At 45.5% G+C, this 15,833-nt stretch overlaps 1 long non-coding RNA gene across 1 annotated transcript; it reads right to left on the bottom strand.

Annotated features, from left to right (window-relative positions):
- Nucleotides 1-304: 304 nt before the first annotated feature.
- Nucleotides 305-2,750, bottom strand: LOC146805652 (uncharacterized). Its single transcript, XR_014967487.1, has 3 exons — nt 2,676-2,750; nt 1,696-1,776; nt 305-1,120 (listed from the first exon to the last, which is right to left on the bottom strand). It is a non-coding gene; the product is annotated as an uncharacterized LOC146805652 (long non-coding RNA).
- Between the last annotated feature and the right edge of the window lie 13,083 nt (nt 2,751-15,833).

The following is a 15,833-nucleotide window of genomic DNA, read 5'->3' as shown; positions in this document are numbered from 1 at the left end:
TTTTGCTGGCTTGATACTTTTCAGGCCTTTTCCCGATGAAAAATTCTACATTTGACGTAGTCACTTTTTTGGAAATCTGATTTTTCTAGTGGTGCAAGGCTGCAAAGTCCAGCTGGATCAGATTTGCGGCTGCGGCAAAGAACATAGCGGGAGCAGTCTGAATCTTTGGCCCAGCAGCGATGCATCATTGTTGGATTGTCTTGGCAGGTTGATACTAATGAAGGAAGTGATCTGATTAGGGTCACCCGGGTCACTCGCGACCACCTCTCAGCCTTCCACACAAATGAAGAGTCGTCAGACAGTAGAGGATACAAACCAAATATATTTTATTCAGGTACACTCAAGTGGAGTCCGGTCTGACCAGCCTCCTTGGATTGCTGCAAAGGGACTGACTTCAGCAAGCATGGTGTACAATTACACCATAATTAGCATACTGTACAATTCAGAACCAATAAAGACACACCCTCACTGGAAATTTCCAGTTGGTAGCTAGTGAACAAAAGGGATACAGAAGGATGGGTTTCAATCCTGAGACCGGGTACATGCTATCTCAGCGCCAAGGTCACTCGGCCTGTGCCCAACGCTCTAAGGGTGGGAGCAGGCCTATCTAATGGGAAAGGTATGTACTGACAAGAACAGTGTATTCATTAGCACAGCGAAGCTCAACCTTGGAGAAACAAAAACTATCGCAGCTGCTTTCAGCTAGGGCAGAGAGAGAGTGAGACAGAGGTTAGTTTTGATCTCTCAAAATGGCCGCTGAACATTAAATGGTAACTTAAGACATACAATGCATGGAGAACTCAGCTAAAACATTTTTATTGCAACACTAATCAGTCATCGGTTCTCAGAGCAAAAAGTTGGCAAAAATCAAGACCCACTCCAGCAGAGGTCAGTAGCAGGGCCCTGAGCAGGTCCAGTTTGAACCGGTCAGCTGAGGATGCAGGACAAATGCAGATAGTAGCTTGATGTGTCTATGAATAGATGGGCTTCACAGTTCAGAGAGTCCAAAAGGCAAATAGTTGTAGAAAAATAACTTCTTTATTTTAACTTTAAGGATTCCATCTGGTATAAAATTGTCCAGCCAACGCGTTTCATTCCCCCGTAGGGAACTTCATCAGAGCTGCAACATGACAAGACAACATATATATTACATTCAAATCATAAGACACAGGACTTACACGACAAACAAATGTATCAAAAATGGTATCAAAACAATATCTCCAACAGACCAACACAGAAAAGAAAACAAACATCCAACATTTTAACTAATACATATAAAGTTACATATAAGATCACAAATCAACGCCTAATTTAAATATCAACAATTAATATGTCCAAAAAGAGCAACCTGAAGGTCTATTAATACATCATATTTATAGAAAAGAAAGTACACTTTCCGTTATTTCTAATTTGAAAAAACACACCCCACATACCAAAGTTGCAACAATCCCAAATGATGTGATCTAGAAATTATAAAGCATACTTCGACCTAATATCAACAGCCAAAAGGTGAATCAATCATAATCTAAGTTTATAGTTATCCAAAAAAAAACGATCCTGATTCAGTGTATAAAATAAAGGATATAAAACTGCCTCAAAATTTGTAAATAGTTCCAAATTATAATATCATGTACCTATAGTCAATAATCATACCATAACAAATGGACATTGACTTATAAATAAATGGAAGCATACCTTTTATTTTCAAATTTGAGTCACTGTGTAGTTTCCAAAACATTCATAGGGTGAAGTGTATTGCACTTGAACCCATAAGTCCTGTTGAGAAATGTGAAATCTAATATTATACCTTAGTAGTTAATAATATCTGACATATCTTCAAATCGGTATTATTCCAATAATCAAAAAACATCACATTACATTCGTAATTTTTAGGTAAAAAAATAAAAGCTCACTATGCGCGGAATTGTGTACATATTACGAAGAGTGACAATGTCACAGACAGTAATATATTATCAAAAAGGAATATTTAGAAAGAGGCTCACATCTTATTCACATGAGTATTGTCACTTTTTTTATTTTTAGGACAATAAAGAACAATATAAGAGCCCCAACAGAGAATCATAGTGGGAGCTGAGTATGTCAAGATTAGAAACGGTCACACTTTCACCGTGTATGGTGATGCGGTGAGACTTTTGAGGGCAATTTTTCAATTTAAAAAACCTTCTATAATATGTCACCTGCCAAGGACTGCAAATCCCATCATCCTACATTTTACCAAGATTATTAATGAAGTATCAAACAAAAAACGCACCAGTGACTTTTCTTCATTGTACTGCAACTATAATATTTGACAAACAGTGGAAAGCGTGAATCACCCCGCTCGGAAATATCTTAATTACAAACACTCACATTCTCACGAAGAGAATCGAGCCACAGTGTTTATAAAGAAAAGGGCGATATCACAACATGGGATCTATTAAAAAAAGGCATCAAATCAAATGACAAAATCATCGAGGAAGAGCAATTGGAAAAAGATGTTTTCTAAAGCAAGGGGTGCAGTTATAAAAACATAGCATGCTACTTGCTACAGCGTTGTAAAGTTAAAGATCTGGGCAGCATGCCAAGCTCCATACATCCCACATATAATATACGTGAGGAAATTGTTTTTTGAAAATATAGAAAACTACATTTATCCCCAGTACACGTCTCCTTACCTAAACCAGGCTTCCAAAACTTCCTTTCCTTTCCTTCTCGTTGGTACAGCAACATAAACCGCCATTGGTATAAATATACGAAGCTCCACCCTCAGTTTATACGAACAGCCAATCAACATGGACCGTGTCAAGAGCAGTCATTTGTATACTATATTTAACCAACGCAGACCGGCCGCCATTACTAAGTTGTCCGCAACCTCCGACTATCAACGTATACCTGCATAAGCCGAAAAAGAATTGGAAACACATAGATTTTATGAATCAAAAAGATAGGGAAAATATATATATAGTAATTGCCACAATTATGAAATTAACCACATTGTGGCCAAACACTCATATATATATATATATTGTCTGTTCGAAATTCACAACACCTGGCATACATATAAGGAAATGTCGTAAAACCAAATAATCATTAACATAGATCACAATGGACGAACAAAGCGCATGGTAGATAGACTACAGATCTAAAAAACTGACATCTATCGAGATGAAAAAGGAAGCCATCTTGAGACGGTCGAATTTATGGCAGAACCGTGAGCTATGGGAAAATCTGAAGCAGTGCTATATGTTAATATCAGTGATGTATTCGATCAATATTATTACAGTGGGTAATTGAGGTCAATATATAAAAAAGTGGGGGCAATTCCAAATTCTGATAACAAACACCATTATTTACAGTTCCTAATGGCAAAGTATTACATATACATCCATCAGAATAAAAACGGACGCCATCTTTAGACGGTTAGATTTTTGCAAGACCGTAGGCTAGCGGAGGATCTAAAGCAATACTATGTAAAAATGTATTAGTACCAATGTTGTTACGATCAATTTATCATAGTAGGTCATTAACGCCAATATATAAGAAAGTGGGAATAATTCCAGACTGTAATAGCGGACGCCATTGCTGGCAATGGCAGGTGGCAAAAAACGAACACAGGACCCAAACTTTCTTTAAGGGGTACTGTAAAAAAAAAAGACCTAATATCATCGACAATGAGGGGAGTATACTGAAACCAACGATAACACGGAATATCAAAAACGTAAAAAGTACCCCTCATATAGCTTTTTACTAAGAAATACCTCATGAAGTTAGTGTATGTAGCCACACAGCAAAATATATAGGGACTCTAAGAAAGTCACCTCATATGATTTTCATTCTAAGAGACCTGGGGTGGTCCTGAATCAGAAAGGTTTTAACGCAATTGACATATTCTGGCACATGAGTTGATGGTAGACCAATGGGGACGTGATCTAGAAGACAGTAAAAAGCGCAATTATACACAGGTATGAGTCCATCAACAGACTGACAGAATTATCGAGTATAGAGGTATGTAAAAAATGCAGTACTGTTCGTCCATTATACCAATGTATAATGACATAATATCTCTGAAGCATAGCAGTTGCTCCAGGCCTGTATATCAATCATTTTCGAGGAAATAGTGCATCTCATGATCGGTATTGAAACCTTTAGCAATGCTGCGAAGTTTAGAGATCCATTTTGCTTCACATTGCCTGAGCTGCAACTCCCGATCACCACCTCTTGCCATCATTTCTACATGCTCAATAGCATGGAACCAAAAGTTAGCCTGACCATCATGTTCTTTTATAAAATGTTCTGTAAGGGGGTATCTAGAATCCCTTACAATTATGGCCCTCCTGTGTTCCTGAATTCTTATTTTCAGGCTCTGTTTCGTACAGCCTACATAGATAAGTCCGCATGAACATCCGATAACATATACCACAAAGGTGGTGTTACAATTAATGAACTTAAAGATGTTATAGCTCTTTGAGTCATTGTAGGCAAAACTCTTGATCGTATTCACCCCCAGATCACAAACGTTACAGGTGCTACATGTGAAAAAACCCATTCGGTTTTGTTGGTAGCCAGGTTGCTTTCTTTTCAACATCGGTCTTAACATAGCTAGGGCAGAGATCATTTCTCAGAGTTCTTCCTCGTCTGTATGTAACAGAGGGATTATTATGAATCACCTTTCGAAGACTAGGTATTTCACTCAGGAGATTCCAATTTTTTTTCAATAGTTTGAAAATAGCACTACTGTGCACTGTGTATTGGGTGACAAATCTGATACTGTTATCAATCTTACTGGCCCTTACTCTTCTTCCTTTGCTCAATGTGGTCTGTAAGTCCTGTGTCTTATGATTTGAATGTAATATATATGTTGTCTTGTCATGTTGCAGCCCTGATGAAGTTCCCTACGGGGGAATGAAACGCATTGGCTGGACAATTTTATACCAGATGCAATCCTTAAAGTTAAAATAAAGACGTTATTTTTCTACAACTCTTTGCCTTTTGGACTCTCTGAACTGTGCACCCCATCTATTCATAATCTCTTTTGATCTAGAACACAGTGACGCCTTTCAACGGCTGACGTTGGGGTTGTTGGCACGGTCATTTCAATTATTGGCACTGGTGTGAGGTGCGGCAAGAAAGGTTCGCCGTTGTTGCAAGTAGCTTGATGTGTCCTTGTAGCCCTGCCAGGAGCTCAGGATTATGACCCGTGGAGTCCCCTTCTTTGTCCTGTGTACAATTGGAAGAGCAGGTCCAAACTTTCAGGCTTTTCTCTCGTCAAAGACAACAGTTCTTCCACTGGTCCCAAAGTAATCTGAGGAGGGTACTGGGATGCCACATTTATAACAATCCCCAGTCCTTGAGTGGGGGAAACGCCTAGCTGCCCTCTGACCAATGGGAACACGTTCTCAGGTGTGACCCTACCCACTTCTACAGCAATTCCTGTGTGTTTTACTGTACGCTAACCCACAGTACCCCTCTCTATCTAACTCCAACATGGCAGAACCCTTCTTCCCCTGGACAGAGCTCATTGTGCCCTGTGTGTGGCTAGGATAATAGGCAAATACTCCCATGTGGTCACCCAAGACCAGATCTTGGGCAGCGCCCACCTCCCACTGGAGCAAAGCTGACTAGGAAGACAAAGGGAGGCAGGCCTAGGTATGAACTACATCCGCCCGTGACAGGGTGGGCATCCTTTGAAGCTGAGGAATGGGCTAAGCACAGGCTCCCAGGCCATTCTGCTCAAGGAGGAAAAACTCGTCTCCACGCCAAAGCCTTTTGTCCATTGTCTGGGAACAATCCCCATCTACCCAAGGGAGAGCCATTCAACAGCCAGCTGACGCTGAACACTGTTAGAAAGGTACATTTGGCTTAAGCAGGAAAATTACAATTTTCTAAAAGTGTCATTTTCAAAATAGTAATATAAGATCATTTGTTGGATTTTAAATTACTATTAGAATAGCAGATCCCAAACTGTAGCTAAGCGCTATAAGTTGTCAAAGTGTAACCTAGTTTTTAAATATATATGTCCTACGCTTTTAATACCATGCACCCTGCCCTATGGACTTCAGGGCCTACCTTAGGAGTGACTTATAATTACTAAAAAAGAAGGTTTAGGCATGACAGTTTATTTTGCCAGGTTGAAGTGGCAGCTTACAACTGCATACACAGGCTGCTAGGGCAGACCTAAAGACATGTTTTACAGTGCTACTTTAGTGGGTGCCACAATTAGTGCTGCTGCCCACTTGTAGCATGTAATTTACAGGCCCTAGGCACATGTAGTACCATATACCAAGAACGTATAAGTGAATTACTTGTACCAATTAGGTGAATGCAATTTTTTTTCCATGTTTAAAAGTGAGAGCACAAGCACTTTACCGCTGGTTAGCAGGAGTAAAGTATGCATAGTGCTATGGCCAACAAAAACGGGTTTTGTTAATGAGGGTAAAAATGTGGGGTAATAGCATGGAAAAGAAAGTAATTTCCAATACTGTTTAAGATAGGAATTCCAGGGTGCTCTGGCTGGGCTCTCTGATAATCTGTCAGAGCAGCACCCGAGAGCAGGGAGAGCAGCGTCTAGAGGAGAGGGAAGAGAACCCACAGAGATTAGTGGTGGTAAGTAGCAAGATGCCCTGTAGATGTTTTTTTTTAAATTTAGGACAGGGAGGAGAGGCCGCTTAACATATGGCTTCCTCATTACCCCTCTGCCCCTGCATAGCTGTTGGAAGCCCAGGCATATGATTTTGGGAAACATACATAAAAAAGTTAATTAAACATCCCTGTAATCAGGGCTTTAAGTGGGCCGGTTCTCACCGGTGCTGAGCAACAGCAGTTTTTTTAAGGGAGCCTCGAAACGGGTCTCTATCGGGCTCTGTTTTGTCCCTGACAAAGGCGGTCTGTTTTTTTACGAACTGCAGTGACAGCAGGCACCTCGATGTGTGCATGCTCACTTCTCACTAGGGAAGAAGTGACGGCATGATGTCATGGAAGGTGAGCGTTGTAGGGTAAGGGAAATCCTTCATAGAGAGTCATTGTCTCTCTGGATTTCCCTTCTCTTTTAGAAACGCAGGAACTGCAACATTGTTGTGGTGTCACCAGGGCTTTAAGTCAAAGCTTTTTCAATATTATATATAAGCCATAGTTGCTGCTTATTTATCTTATGCAACTAACAACCATTTACAAAGCCAATAGTCGTGACTTGTTGTAGGTATGATGTTACTTGTTGTATCATATATCTGGATGCAATGACAGGACCAGCAAAAGACAAGTCGGGCGGCACACTACGCTAAGCACAGATTTTTAGCCCATGTGTTTTCAGCCACGCCCTTAATTACATTGGCCACGCCCCTTTGAGAGACCCCCAGTTTTGTCATCCCACTTAAAGCCCTGCGTGTAATTCAGTGTTACCCATCTATAGTTCTATATGTTATGAATTGTTCTCATAGAGAGTCATTAGCATAAATGCCTTGATTCTAATGCCAGTAATTCACTGCTATGAGGCAGCATGTGTGGGTAACAGTACTTGTTTGCTAGACATTTCAGGCTGCTCAGGTTGGGTTCTCTGAGAACACGGCTTCTGGACGGGAGGGAAGGGAAGGTACAGAGAGAGGTGGGGGTAGGTAGCAAGAGGCCTGGTACTTTTTTAGGTCTCTTCTGAGCTAGCTCATGCGCTGCTCTGCGAGACATTTAGTAGGCGGTTTCAAAGTGCTGCCACAGTCTTTTGGTGGCCTAAAGCTTGCGTGCACGTGAGCGTGCACGCGCGCAGCCGCCATATGTCTTTCCTCCGTTTATCGCGATCACTTTCACTTTCGCGGGCTGCGCGGCCGTGTCACTTTCACGGCTGCGCAGCCAATGCTTGTTGTAGTTAGAGGTGGGAGCCGCTCCTTTTCCTCTGGGTCTGCTGCTGACGTTCGCTGAACACATAAACTAGGTAAGTTTATTTGGACTTATTTTCTTTCCAAATGCCACTGAATTTACTTGGGCCTAACCGTGCCTCAATAACGTCTTCAGCATCGCTTGGTCTCTGAGCCCGAGCTCAAACATCACCTCAGAAGGACGCGCCGGTTGGTATACTCAACGTTTGCCTCCGCTGTGGGTTGAGAGTATTGCAACTCCTGAATCTCCTCAGCGCACCACTGCTGCTTCAAAATTTAAAATGCATGTTGCGTATCTAAAAGAGTTTTCACTGAGGCACACTTCTTTCTGGCTGTGCTTGCTAATCACAATTTCAAATGAGATGTCTAACAGATGCTAGTGCTGCTCCAAAAACTGGCCAAACGGCAATATCGCTCTGCAGTTAAAGGATCAATGAGTGTTTGAAAGCTGCTTGCGCTGTCACCCAAGCTGTTAACAAGTCACTACTTGATGCTGCCTGGAAAGAATTACTGAGCGGATGGCCAAACTTATGCCTAGGTGATCTAGCGCCACACCTCGTGAGCTCTCTCACTGTGAATAGGTGCTGGACTCTTACTTTCGCAAAAAGAGCAGACTTCCTTAACTCCTACTGAATGATGTCCCCTAAAAGCGCTCTCTGGAGCACACAGACTGGCAAGAACTCAAGTCACAAGGTTGAAGACGTCTCCTGTCCCCGGCACAGCGTCCCACCCTCGTCAACATTTGAACAAGCATTTGCAATGCAATAGGTCTCGCATTTGCGAGAGTTTAAGCTATTAGCATTGTAAATTACAATGCCTTTTATTTATGTTTTGAAAACCAAAATATAAATAAAAGACGTTGTCATTATCAATACCAATAGCTCAAACTCGCGTAAATGCGAGACCTATTGCATTGCAAATGCTTGTTTAATTTGGGACATGGAGGAGGGTCTTGTTATATTTGGTTAACCCAGTACCCCTCGGACCCTGAGTAAACGTTGACAGCAGGGACAGATAATTTGGGCACCATACATAACATAACATTAAAGATGGGAGAAAGGCAATCACAGGAATGTTTTTCACCACGGGCTTTGATCTTGTTGTCTATTCGATGTCACTCAAAACCTCTTGGTGAAAAACGGCCCAATAGGGGGGCATGGCCAAGCGCGAAGGAAAATGGCTGCTTAAGTGAAGAACTCTTCTCCCGCCTTTCCCTCACTGACATTTATCGCCATCGGAGACCAATATACAAGCACGTTGTGGATGTATGTTGGGTCCTGAACAGCTTTGTAACTGCCTCATGAAGTTTTGAGCCGTCAACCTTTACAAACCTGTATATTTATCGACCATGTGGAAGCCCGGTCGGTGAGGGCCTGCATCGCAGCGGCACAGAGGATAACGGCTCGAGGAGACACAGAATGACCTTAGTCCTGCTCTCCCCTGCCTGGTTTTGCAGAGTGACCCTCTGGATCAGTGGATCTATGTCTTTCAAACAAAATTTCGATGCAACGGTCATGGCACCAGACATCCGCAACCATCCCTACCTGTGGCTTCCTCGAGTGGATCTCTGCAGGGCTGTGTCTCAGCTCTCTCCGATGTTCCACACGGCCTTCTTCTCAGTTCAGAGCTCCATAATACCTCACAATACCTTATCACATACTTTACCAAGAAGACGACCACCATACTGTTTTTTTAACATGACAATGAGCAAAGGAGCTTATAAACTCCATACCCTCTGTACGCTTAGTTTAAATTAGCAACTAGAACTCTCTAATACGTAAACTGCTGCTGTGAGTGTGTTATTAGCTACACAAGTATGCTAATTGTCCAGATCACTCTTTTCTGGATTAGAATGGCATACAAAGAACGTGAAGAGAGCCTTAAATGCTCCAAAGGCGAACCAGTCAACCCAGATTCGCTGATGAAGAGTGTGTTGGATGTTAGAAATGGGATTTCTGGTTGGCTAGGGCAAGCGACTAAGCCAGGCAGAAACCACCACTCTAGTCAGGGTAAGGTAGTTACACACTGAAGATAACCCCTGCTCACCCCCTTGGTAGCTTGGCACGAGCAGTCAGGCTGATCCCAGAGGCAATGTGTAAAGCGTTTGCGCAACACACTCACACAGCAGCAACACACTATGCACCCCACAAAAGAAACTCCACACAAAGTTATATAAAAAATATCCTTTGTATTACTCATAAAACACATTAGAATGCAATCACATATATATATATACACTGTGCCACCTGGCACTAAGTACTACTTTACAGGGGATTATATACATGACAGGGCCAACCGGGCCACTGTCAGAACCCTTAGAACACACAAGTAGGGAAAATAAAGACAACCAGTACCTACTGGCAATATTGCACTTAGCGCATTGTGATGCAAACCATACTCAGCAACAGTGCACCGTAGTGAACACTAGTCATGGTACACATCTCATGAGGCATGAACATAGAGTCCCCTAACAGTAACCAGCACCATCAGCAGTGGTGCACGCATTAGGAAAAAGCATTAGGCAGAACATCACATCCACATGGGTACTGGAGTACACCCTCATTAGCTGCACACATTGCAAATGTCCCTTGCCCCTCTCAGGCATTAATCTAAGGTAAACTGAGCATAGACATATTAGGCATACATCCTAATCAGCAGTGAACATCCTAACCTCATTCCTTAGGTGCACACGTTATCATCATATCAGGCCTACAGTGCACCAGGTACACATCACTTGCACGTTAGCCCGCAGGCTTCCTGTAGCACCTCGGGGCATAAACTGCACCCAGTGACACACCATTACATCAGGCGGCTCTGGCATTACTACCCCTTCGCAAAGTAGCCTACAAATAACAGAAGCCTATTCCCCTGGTCATGAGGCAATCAAGTCTCCACCCTAGCTCCCGAGGTGCAGCCAGGACATGTGTGGCAACTCTGAATCCGGGGCCCCTACTGGGCTCGCCCCGTGATGCCACTCCCAAAATGCCTCCAACATCCGATCAGCACGCAGCTGCCCGCGACCATGCGGCGCAGCTGTGACGGTGTAAACAGATGAGGGAATTACGTTGGTGCTAGGACAGCACTTGAGGGACGACATCCAATGGCCCCTCGGGGTCGGAAAACAACAGTGCTGCCCGCTTCCTGGAAATGGGCTCCCCGAGACTCACCACTGCCGCAGGAACCACACGGGGCTCTCCCTCTCCATATGGGAGCCCCGCCCACAGTCAGGTGTCTGGTGCCTGGCTTCCTGCCTCGCTGATCCCCGGAGCGAAGCCTCAGTTGCTCCTTTCCTCGGGAGGGTGGCCGACCCGCCCACAGTCAGGCTTTGATCCTGACTGGCTTCCAGCCTCTTACTGCACTACAACTTCTCTTCGCGGCGTGGATTACTCCTCTGTACCTGCCGCATGGGAAGACTCCAGTTTGGCTTCTCCTCACGCCGCCACACTCCGGCAGTGCACACCTACTGCGAGCCCTCACGAGGCTCTGTCTTTAGGTGTGGGCACGCGGGGCTTCTCCTCCTCCGCTAGGTGTCTCTTCTGCTGGGCCACCCGATCCTCTTTGGGCAGCAAATCCCTGGTAGGCTTGGGTCATCCGCCTTGGATCCCAGGACAGGGAGGCCTGCGACCATGCGAGGGAACTCTTCAGTTGCGGGGACTCAGAGTGAAGTCTCCGTCGGCCCCGGGGTATCCGGCTTCTTCCCCTGAGTGGGGCCCTGCCCACAACCAGGCTAAAGGAAGATGCGGGACTCTCCTCCTTATGGGAGCCCCGCCCCCAATCAGGCATCCCCTGCCAGACTTCCGGTGCACCTCACGGCCTGAGGACATGGAGCAAAGTCTCTGTCACGCCTTGAATCTCCTGGTAATGTTCCTGGCAATGTTCCTGGCCCTTGGGAACCGGAGCTCAGCAGGCGCTCTCCTCTCTATTGCTCCCCCATCTCGGGTGGAATCCTCCGATATGATGGTGCCGAAACACACATGGCCTCGTGCCTCACCCACCCAGTGATTGTGGAGGGTTTAGACCACACAGAACTTGCCACATGCTGCAACAGATGGGCAAGTGCAGAGTCCATAGCGCCCACCACACACTGGGCCAACGGCTTCCAGAGTCAGCCACTCAGCCCTAGGGATCGCTGGGGGCCCCAAGCAGAGGAGCAAGCTCAGTCCAGCACATCTTCAAAGTCCAGATGGCGGTCTCTTGGCAGCCCATCGATCCCCTTGGTCCCACACAGTCTCCTCTGGCTCCAAGTAAATACCCAGCAGCACCCTTTCATGGGGTCACAGCCCCAATACTTATACCCCTTAGTGGCTTTGTTCCCCCCCTGCCACAGGGCTCTGTGCCCTGTCCAAACCAGTTCTGGGGGCACTCACACCTTTCGCCAAAGGTGCACCACCACCCCCTTTGTCAGCGTAGGTCCTGGCCCCAGACACACCACAGGGGGCAGAGGCAGCATTGTGGAAGGCAGGCACAGTCCCAATCAGTCCCAGGTGCTACTCCTCCCACCCCTCCAAATGCAGATTAGCCTATTCAGCCTAGTGCTGACTCACCCAGCCCCTGTCACTCTAGAGCCAGACATGCAATACACATCAGGCAGGCACAAAGACACATAGCACACAGAAATGGCCACTTCTAAAAGTGGCATTTCTTAAATAATGATAATAAATCTGCTAACACCATTGCGCAGCATTTATTACCACTATTCCAAACATACCAAACTTGACCACTCTACTCTTCTCAGATCAGGAATTACCACTGAAGCACATATCAGGGAATCCCTAATGCATTTCTATGAGAGGGCAGCCTCACAGTAACCAAAATGGCTGTTTGTCACTACCAGGACATGCCACACAGTTAATGCACATGTCCTGCTTTTACCTACAATGCACCCTGCCCATAGAGCTAGCTAGGGCCTACCTTAGGGGTGACTGAAATGTAGTAAAAGGAGATTCACCGAAGTGGCACCCACTTTGTGTGCTACTTCATAGTGGCAGTAAACTACGCGTACAGGCCCTGCAATGGCAGAGGCCTGAGACAGGTTTGAAAGGCTACTTTGGGGGGTGGCACAAACAGCGCTGCAAGCCCACCAGTAGCATTTAATTTACTGGCCCCGGGTATATGAGATACCACATTACTGGGGACTGATAGGTAAATTAAATTAGCCAAACAGGTGTAGACCAACCTTACCAAACTTTACCAAAGAGAGCATATGCACTTTACACTGGACAGCAGTGATAAAGTGCCCAGAGTCCTAAAACCACCAATGCCATGTCAGGAAAAAGACTAGGCGGAAGGCAAAAAGTTCAGGGATGACCTTGCAAAAAGGGCCAAGTCCAACAATGGACATTAATACTGGCATGGACACAACTCCTAAAAAACTCTCTGACATCTTGCAATAAGACCAGTGAACTAAAGTAATTGCTGATACAGAGGATTGCCTCTGAGGAGTAATAATGGGTGCCAGGAGGAACACATAGGGTGGTGTAAATTATACCACCACCATGTTTCCCAGTGTGCCCAGGTCACAAATTCTTGGTCTTCATAACCAGCTTACACGTCCTTGTGGGACATTGATGGTCCTATATCTGAAGGACCTGGACTTTAAACCTAAGCAAGCAGCAGAATCCAGCAGCAATGATGGCAGCCATCCAGTGTCCAATGGAGAGGTGAGGGTCCACATACTCCAAGGCATGGCGCCTAGCTAGGTGCTTGGGGATGATAAAAACAAATAGTTTTCTGCATGTGAGATAGCTCTAAGGATGGAAAGGGGCCCAGGATAGGATTGGGGAGATAGCCTGTGGAAACACATACCCCCAGTGGAGAAGGATACCTTTCTTACATTAGAGGTGGTTCATCAGATGAGGCGAACTCCCATGAAAGTTATTTTACTCATCAATTTAGGCTGAACCCCAGAGAAGTATCATATCTGGCTCAGAAACTGCCAGAATCTGCACTACTCCAGCAAGGCACTTAGTGGTTGGGTGAAGGACAGTGATGGAAGTCTTTATAAGGGGCTGTACAGTTTGATTGCCAGAGAGCATATATTCGGCAATTGTTTTACAGAGCTGCGCCAACACCTGGTGGATAGTAAGCTCATTGACCCCAGGGAGCTTGCTAAGGATATTGACCACTGGCATAGTACCAGGGTCTGCAAGAAGGTACCTGGGAGTGACCCCCAAAAAGGGTAGATCAGGTTCCCCCAGCATAGTGAGGGGAGGTCCAAGGAGACAGAGACAGGTCCCAGAGTAAGGTGGAGGGAAACAGTTCCCATGCCTGAGAAACAGGAGGGAGGTTCTGGAGGGCGGTGGCCCATGCACCCCATTTCCAACCCCGTTGCTTTGTGTGTTCCCAGTTAGCACACAAGCAGGGGTACTCTGGATATCCAAAAAAACCACCCACTGGTGGAAACTCTACAGGGTTGCCAATATAGCCGTAGGGGTAAGTAGTCCCCATGAGCCAATGGTAGAACATTCCCTGATCGTCCCTATTTGGGAGATAGGCTTGTGATCCCTGAGGGTGGGAGTCATCACTTCCACCAGATCCTTGAATGGGATCCCTGTCAGTGCTCTGAGGGATACCAGTGCCATCCAGGCCATGGAGGTGGAAAGGTTGGTTTCCCCAGATCAGTACACTAGACAGGTGTGTAGGTAAGCCAGGCCCTGGGGCAGGACGTTGTCCCCCCTATGGTTCTGATACCCCTAGAATGGGGTATGGAAGTGTCCCTGGAAAGGGTCAAATTTAGCCCCCAGATGCTCATTGACTGCATTCTGGTAAATGAGTTACCACCGATGTTAAGAGCTGGGAGGGGCAGCCACCTAGGGTGCACTGAAAGCTCAGGTTTATGGGGGTTCCATTTCCAAACGGAGGGTACTGAAGCCCAGATGGAGGGACAGGGTTTTAAAGAACTCACGCCTCTCTACTGTTCAGACTCAGGATACAGACTCTGAGCTGGAGAGCCTGTTTGAATCTACCACCCATGGAAAGGTGGGAGGGAGAGTTGAAGGAGAGTGCCTATCACCCAGGGCAGTTCCTCCCCACTTTGAGAAACCTCAGAGGTCAGAGAACCCTCAAGAGCGAGCAGGTAACCCTAAAGAGCAGGTAGGGAACTGCTTACCATCAACAAGGTCTGCCTGAGGCCCCTATTTGGAGCCTCTACCTGGCAGTGGATGGTCCGGGGCATGCCTCTTGACACTGACAGCTGTCGGTGGCCTCTGTTGGTTGCTGTTCTTATGGACAGAGTTTATTTGGGATTGGGGACAGAGGCCTGATCCAAGGAGCAGAATGTGCCACATCACTTTTTTGGGCCATGGTGGTACTGTCTGCCTACTGGGATACATCTTTGAGCTTGTTAAGGTTCAGTGCTCCACAGATGGGGTCCACAGGTGAGCAGAAAGGCTCCCCATGGGTCAGTTCAGTGGCTCCGGAGAGTAGTGACCGAGGAGGCCTACTGAGTTCAGAGGGGCATAGAACTGACAAGGGACACTGCACGAGATGGCCAGTGTCCATGTTCTATTGCCTAAGTAGGGAATCCCATCAAGGTATTGATTAGTCTACCCTGGCTGTTGGTTGGAGGAGGGTGTCTTGCATTTGGTACTATCTGCAGGGTCACCCCCAAATGTTTTGCCTCCTCGCCTCCGGTTTTCTTAAACCCACTTTTGTTGGCTTTTAGGACTCTGTGCACTTTACCACTGCTAACCAGTGCAAAAGTGCTCTTGCATTGAAACCTGATAATATTGGCTCACACCCAACTACCACATTTCATTTACATATAAGTCACCGGTAAAGTGGTACTACATGTACCTAGGGACTATAAATTAAATGCTTCTAGGAAACCGGTAACAGTTATTGTGCCATCCACTTAAGTAGCCCCTTAAAACGTGTTTCAGGCCTGCCATTGCAGCCTGTGTGCAGTTTTAAACTCCCAATTTGACTTGACATAATAAACCTTTTGCCAAGTGTAACCCTTCCTTTTTTAAT

Source organism: Triturus cristatus, chromosome 8 (assembly GCF_964204655.1).
Source record: "Triturus cristatus chromosome 8, aTriCri1.1, whole genome shotgun sequence".
Lineage (NCBI taxonomy): Eukaryota > Metazoa > Chordata > Amphibia > Caudata > Salamandridae > Triturus > Triturus cristatus.
This window is presented reverse-complemented; position numbering and strand designations above follow the sequence as displayed.